Raw genomic sequence first — 7,500 nt, forward strand, 5'->3', positions numbered from 1 at the left:
TGTTGTGTTTGAGGTGCAACACATAAAATTCACCAGTGCTCAACAGTAACTGTAGTCTAAATTAAACGTGAACAGTCACTCAGTCTGCAATGCATATTAACCTGAACCGAACGCATAGATGAGCCTCCTTTCCAACCAGGCTCTGATGAGAAACATCCGGGTACACAAAATGTGTTTGCATTTAACCGATGGAGCTGAATATAAAAAGAGTGCTTAAATTGCTTAAAGTGCTTAAGGGGAAAAAATACATATATATAATCTTATTTAGACTTTCTTTGAATTTTTCTACTCACTGTTAGGCTTGTAAATTGTCTCAGAGTCCAGACCATATGGTTTACCTGGATGTGGCTCCAGGGCCGGACGGAAAGGTGTGTGGCCGGTTTTGGCCTGAGGGACATAGTTCCCCCACTCCTGAACAATTCCACATCTTAGGTTGCAGTCCAATATTATCTATCGTTTTTGGAAATAACAAAATCCCTTCCATTACTGATTCAATTAAAATGACCTATCTTTATCCTTTAGCACACACATATACGCACACTACCGTAAATATAAGTACATACACATACACACACACACACACACACACACACACACATATATATATATATATATATATATATATATATATATATATATATATGTGTGTGTGTGTGTGTGTGTGTGTGTGTGTGTGTAAAATGGGGTAAGAAAATGCTTGCTTTTTGGATATTATAAAGTCTAACCAAAGGTGATTGTTAGCCTTATACCTATACACTATTTTTAACTACCTAAGTGGAACTTAATATAATGCTGAAGTCAACAGAAGTACATTTGAGGAACAATAGATTTTTATATCTGCTTTCTTATCCGCCTCTCCTCTTTCAGGATGACAACCCCAAACCTTTCGTGTGGGGCACGAAAATTTCACTGATATCACCACGAGGGCCTTGTAATAAAATATGTCAGAATATTACAAGTGACATAAACCATAAATATATTTATTTCTGCGTATTTTCCTAGCAATTTTAAGGAGAGCAAATTAGTTTATCATTTTACTATGATAGGTTATTATTTGCGAAATATGTTAGTTCGTTCGATATTTCAGGTTTTTTATAGTTACCGTTTACGAAATCTATGTTGCACTTTCTTAATCAAACCGTTGTAGTAGAGAGAACTTAATCTATCGAAGTTTTCTTTTCACTAATAACCTATATCAGGTTCAACTCTTTGTCTTTCAGTGATTATTTATTCGTTGTGGAATTTATAAATATGTCTACTAAATTTATACTTTTTCGGCTAATTCTTCTAGAGATGATATATTTCCCACCAATTACCTGATAAGTTATAGTCTAGACTCATGTGTACTTGAAAGAAAATATATTATATTATATTTTGCAGGTTTCTTTATCAGAAATTTACTATGAATAAAACGGAGAACGTATTCAATGTGTGCAGGGAAAAAATAATTTTCTTGACAAATCTTTACCTTATGTTAACTAATTTATTGAGGTAGGTTTTAGCATCGCTAGCCATCAGCACTGGTTATCAGTTTGTAAGTCTTATAAGAAAAGTTGGCTCACTTAGACTGGTAACCATCAATGAATGTCAGACACAGGAGGGAACGTTATATTCCGGCAACCTTTTCCAGTAAATAAATTCTTGAGAACCACCAATAGAGCCTGGAAGTTTAGTGCTTGCTGCAATACCCATAGTGAAAAAAAAAAAAAATCCCAATGAGAGAGCATAATACCAACTACATTCGTCTTACCTGTAATTGAATAACCAATAAGATCACTTCTTTGTGAAAATTGTTTACTTGCCTTCATCTTTTGTGGTAATCAGAAAGAGAGCATTAAGAAATTAGTCACCATGAGCACATCGGTAACGTTAATGTTAAGTGTTTAAGATATGAAGAATGCCGTGAAAGGTCCAATTTTATCTAAAGAATTGACCAAAATTAAGGCGAGGAAGCCAATCTTCATTCTTTACAAACACTAACTACAAGATACCAGGTTTTAGATTTAGGAAACAAAAAGAGGTGTAGCAAATAGCACATCCTGTTATTTGAGGGATTTCTTTTCCTCGTAATATATATGATAATCATCATCGTTGTTTGTTTTGGAGTCTCTCTTATTGGTCTTCCATCAGGAATTCCGGCGGACTTTTTTTTACTAGTCTATCAATGTATCGATAGATATTCCTGAATAACTTTCTCATAATTCTCAAAGTCAGGGAAAGATATTTTAAGTAGTGTATGTATGTTTTCCTTATCTATATTACATGTTGGACCCATTCATCTTTACTTGTCTGTTACCAAGTGTGTGGGTATCCTTTCAGATTTCTATTAGAGGTCTTTCATGTTTTTCCGTTCCATAATATTTAACTGGATGATGACCAAAACAAATTTCAAATACATTTCAGCTTTAACGGGCGGCTAACAAAGGTCTATTAGGATGAATAGGACCCTTTCACGTGGTGGTTTATTAATTATCAATTTGGATGCCTTCTTACTTGAGCTCAGTAGATTTTTTATTACAAAAGGTGGCGCACCACCATAGAGGAAGTTAGGGAAGTTAACCCTGATATTTCTCTTCTATACAGAGTTATATTGAACAGTATTAATATTATTACTAGCCAAGGTACAACCCTAGTTGGGAAAGTAGGATGCTATAAGCCCAAGGTCTACACCAGGGAAAAGTAGCCAAATGAGGAAAGGAAATACGGAAATAATAAAAATTACTTAAAAGCTATGAAAAATTAAAATAATGTATTTCAAGAACAGTAATTACATTAAAACAATGAAATATCTAAGAACAGTAACAACATTATATAGACTATAAAGAGTGACTTATGTCAGTTGCTTCAACATAAAATCCTTTTCTGCAAGTGTGAACTCCTAAACTATTAATTATATTGATTAGATTCTCATTCAAAGTACCAGGAGGATCAACACTAGTATAGAATTTTTTTTATCAATTTAAGCTCAAAAGATCAATCAAAAAGCCATTCCAGTCAACTTGATACTTTAAATAAATCTTAAATGAGTATGATACATCAGGGTCAGGCTGAACAGTCTTCACTACTAATGAAATGAAGGTATGATCAGATTTCCCAACTGGAGAGCCAACCTTACTTTCAATAACACCAAAGGAATCGGTGTATACGAGGTCCAAGCAGTTATCAGACTTATGAGTAGCTTCACTTATGATTTGCTTAGAGCTTGATTCAAAAGCAATGTCCAAAGCTCTTAAGTCATGGTGATCATTAAGAGAAACCAAATTTAAGCACGCCCTATGTTGAGCAGTGAAATCACCAACAAAAACAAAAGAAGCCTTGCTATGATCTTATATGTCAGTCATAACGGTAAAAAACCAGTCGATGATAGTACCATCCATGTCTGGATTCCGGTAGATCGAACACATATAGAAGTTGCTATGCCTGCCACAAAAGTTTAATACCTGAATCTTATGACATCCACTTTCATACCAGGACTTAAGAAAAGAAGTTACTCAGTCCTAATATACACCTCAATTTCCTTGGCCCAGGGAATGGCATCCCATTTCAAAATTCTTGGGTTCTTAAAACCAGTTATGAGTTGCTCAGATGAGTGCCTTATATTAGAAAATAAAGTTTCTGAGCACAAAAGAATATCATATGATCTCAACACAACTGCAAGGTCTCAAATATTTTCATGCAGACCACTAATATTGCAATACATTAGACGATACTCACGAAGTCTAAGACGTACTGGTCTAGGATTTCGCTCAATGTGTCCATACAGCATAAGGATTATTAGCAATAAAAAGATAAATTATACCAAAAAACTAAATTCATGATGATAATAGAAAAAAAAAAACAATATGTACAAAGCCTATACACCATGAAAGGCTTAATACCCTCCAGGATAGCCACTTCAACTGAAGGAGGGACAATAAGAATTGTTTAAAAAAAAATACGAAAAAAAGAAACAGATAAGGAAAAAATAGCCACTTGATAAACCACCAGACATCCATGGCCCATGTATTCAGCCTACCCAAAAAAACATTTAAAAAAAAAAAAAAAGACAATTAAAGAAAATAAGATAGCATAGTGTGACCTGGTGTACCCCTAAGAAGACCTTGGTATACAGACTATGGCACTGCCCCAAGACTAGAGATCAATGGTTTGATTTTGGAGTGTTCTCATAGAGGAGCTGCTTACGCAGCTAAAGAGTCTCTTCTACTCTTACCAAGAGAAAATTAGCCACCGAACATTGAGAGTGCTATAGTTAATCTCATCTGTGAAGAATAATTATTTAGTAATCTCAGTGTCGTCGGGTATACGAGAACAGAGGAGAATATGTAAAGAATAGGCCAGACTATTCTGTGTATGTGTAAGCGAGGTAAAAAGGAGCAGTAACCAGTGAGAGGAGTCCAATGCAGTACTGCCTGGTCAGGCTAAGGATCCAATAACTCTTAGGCGGTGGTATATCAACAGTTTCTCTCTTATGCAATTTTCATTGAAGACGATAGCCTTAGTGTCTTTAATCTGTTTCCTGGAAGAGTCTTCATATTTCCTCAGCTTCTTTAAATTTTCAGACTCGATCCTTTGTTTTAATGAACGATGAATATTTCTTCTCTTCATACTTTATTCACTACAGCACTGTTTTGACAAACTTTGTCTTTATCAAGGGATTGCTGATTTCCATAAGCTTACAATTCCTTTTATACATCAGCTTCTATCATTATTACTATTAATTATGTTGAGATTCATTGTAAATCAAATATTCTAGAAATTAAAAAGTTAAAAAAGAAAAAGGTGATAACTTTCACCATTCAGAGATACTTAGATTATGAAGAGGATAATGGTAGGTTATATCTTATATACATATATATGCATAGATATGCACGACCATACTAGATGCACGCTCTGACTTGCACTACTATATAGTTTATCCATGTCGCTCTCTGTTTGAGGGGAGCGTATAATTTGAATTTTTCTGCTTGTTCAAAGTTGGTGTCTGGAGGGCGATGCTTACAGCTTCAGCAATTATAAGCCTGCCGTAGTTGTTCTCCTTGTGAACAATGTGGGTCCCATCTATTAATTCCTTTAGAGAGGGTTTCCGGTCGTGGACTTCAATATAGTGTTGGTTTATTGCCCCCTATATTCTGTGGGTCAGCATCCTTCTGCTGACTGCTGCTGTAGTTTTTCCAATATAGTCTTTTCTGTGAGATTTACACATTTTCTTATGGCATGAAAATTTATAGACTATGTTGGTGCAAGCCACCTTTGGGGCAGTATTGTTTCTCATCATAAGACTTGCAGTCAGGTTGGGTTTGATATATATTACAAGAGGCTTGCACCAACATAGTATCATCTTTGTAGGCAGAAACAAAGGTAAGGTGGTGGCAAATGAAAAGGTTTTAGTCTTCTTCGTTGGTTTTTGCCGTCGTTGGTTGATGAACTTCATTGAATTTCTTCCTTGTGGTTTCTCCTATCATGTTGTCGGAATATCCGTTATTTGTTAGCAGTTGTCAAATTTTGTTTATTTCCTATATAAATTATAAAAACTAACAAAATAAGAGAAAGAGAAATCAAATGAAATAGTTAACTCTTCTGTCTCTTCTTTGTTTTATGTTGTAATGAATATGTCATCGATGTAACATCCATAGATTTTTGGCCCCTTGTCTTCTTTTGAAGGTCTTATCTTTAACGGTTGCTATATACATGTTGGCAAATAGAGTCCCAAGAGGAGATCCCATGACTACACCATCTATTTGTCGAAATAGCTGTCCACGATGAGAGAGGAACGTAGCTTCCATAGTGATGAACTTCAACATTTCTCTTAGAACATCCTCAGATATGGGTACTGGTTCCATGTTGGATCTATATACTTTGTCTAGTTTATATTTACGTATATAAGTATATAACCAACCATTATCCTCTTCATAATCTAAGGATCTTTCAGTTTTGAAAATGTTCACCTTTTCTTTCATAATCTCAACATAATTAATCGTAATATTGGTAGAAACTGATTTATACAAGGAATTATAAACTTATGGAAACCAGCAATCACTTGATAAAGACAAAGTTTTATTGAAACAGTGCTGTTGTGAAGAAAGTTTCAAGAAAAGACATAATCATCGCTCTTTAAACTAGAGGATTATGTCTGAAGAATTAAAGAAGCTGGGGATATATGAAGATTCCTACAAGGAAAAGATTCACGGCACCAAGGCTGACGCCTTCACTGATATATATATATATATATATATATATATATATATATATATATATATATATATATATATATATATATATATATATATATATATATATATGCGTAAAAATCACAGGAAAACGTGATGTTCAGATGCAGAAGAACCACAGGGAAAATGAAAATACGGAATATACACTTAAGTCCTGACTAGTTTCGTGATACTTCCTCAGAGGACTGATTTATTGAGAGAGGTTTCTTACAATTTATAGGGAAAGCAAAAGTACGAACATACATATAGAGATTTAGAGAACAATGACACTTCCTTACCCGCTACCTGGGCTTGACTCAGGTGTTGAGTAGGAGGAGTCCCCAAGCTCGTTAGACACCTGCTAAAAAGGGTCATTTCTAGTGGCGGGTATATTCTTGTTTTCTTCTTTTTTTACTTTTAGTACAGTTTATTTATATGTCAATGCGGTAGCCTTATCTATATAAATACATAAGCGAAACATACACAAACATACAAATATATATACATATATATATATATATATATATATATATATATATATATATATATATATATATATATATATATATATATATATATATATATATATATATATACATATACACATATACACATATATATATATATATATATATATATATATATATATATATATATATATACATATACACATATACATATATATATATATATATATATATATATATATATATATATATATATATATATATATATATGTATATATATATATATATATATATATATATATATATATACACATGTATATATATATATATATATATATATATATATATATATATATATATATATATATATATATATATATATATATATATATATATATATATATATATATATATATATATATAATTTTTCCTTTTATATTTCCTGTCTGTTGAAAAAATTAATATCAATATGGTAATTTAAGTTACCCACGAATGTATGTGACAGAATGATTCCCACACAAATAAGATGAACTCGTCACGATTTCCTCAAATGAGGAAAAGGTGTAATCGTTAAACCTAACACAGCTAACGACTATGGTTAGGAAAAGGCAGCGGGTGGCGGGAATTGGCCGACCAGGTAAACCCAAGGCTCATGAAGGTTTCGTATTAACACCTCTTCTCCTTATTACCCTTATTTATTCATCCTTATCAAAACTCTCATCAACATAATTCTCTTCCTATGAACGTCCTTTTCAGTAATAATTTTGATTATAAGAGAAAATCAGCAGCAAGCGATCAAATAGAAAGATGCAGAGAGAGAGAGAGAG

This window comes from Palaemon carinicauda, chromosome 20 (assembly GCF_036898095.1).
Source record: "Palaemon carinicauda isolate YSFRI2023 chromosome 20, ASM3689809v2, whole genome shotgun sequence".
NCBI classification, from domain to species: domain Eukaryota; kingdom Metazoa; phylum Arthropoda; class Malacostraca; order Decapoda; family Palaemonidae; genus Palaemon; species Palaemon carinicauda.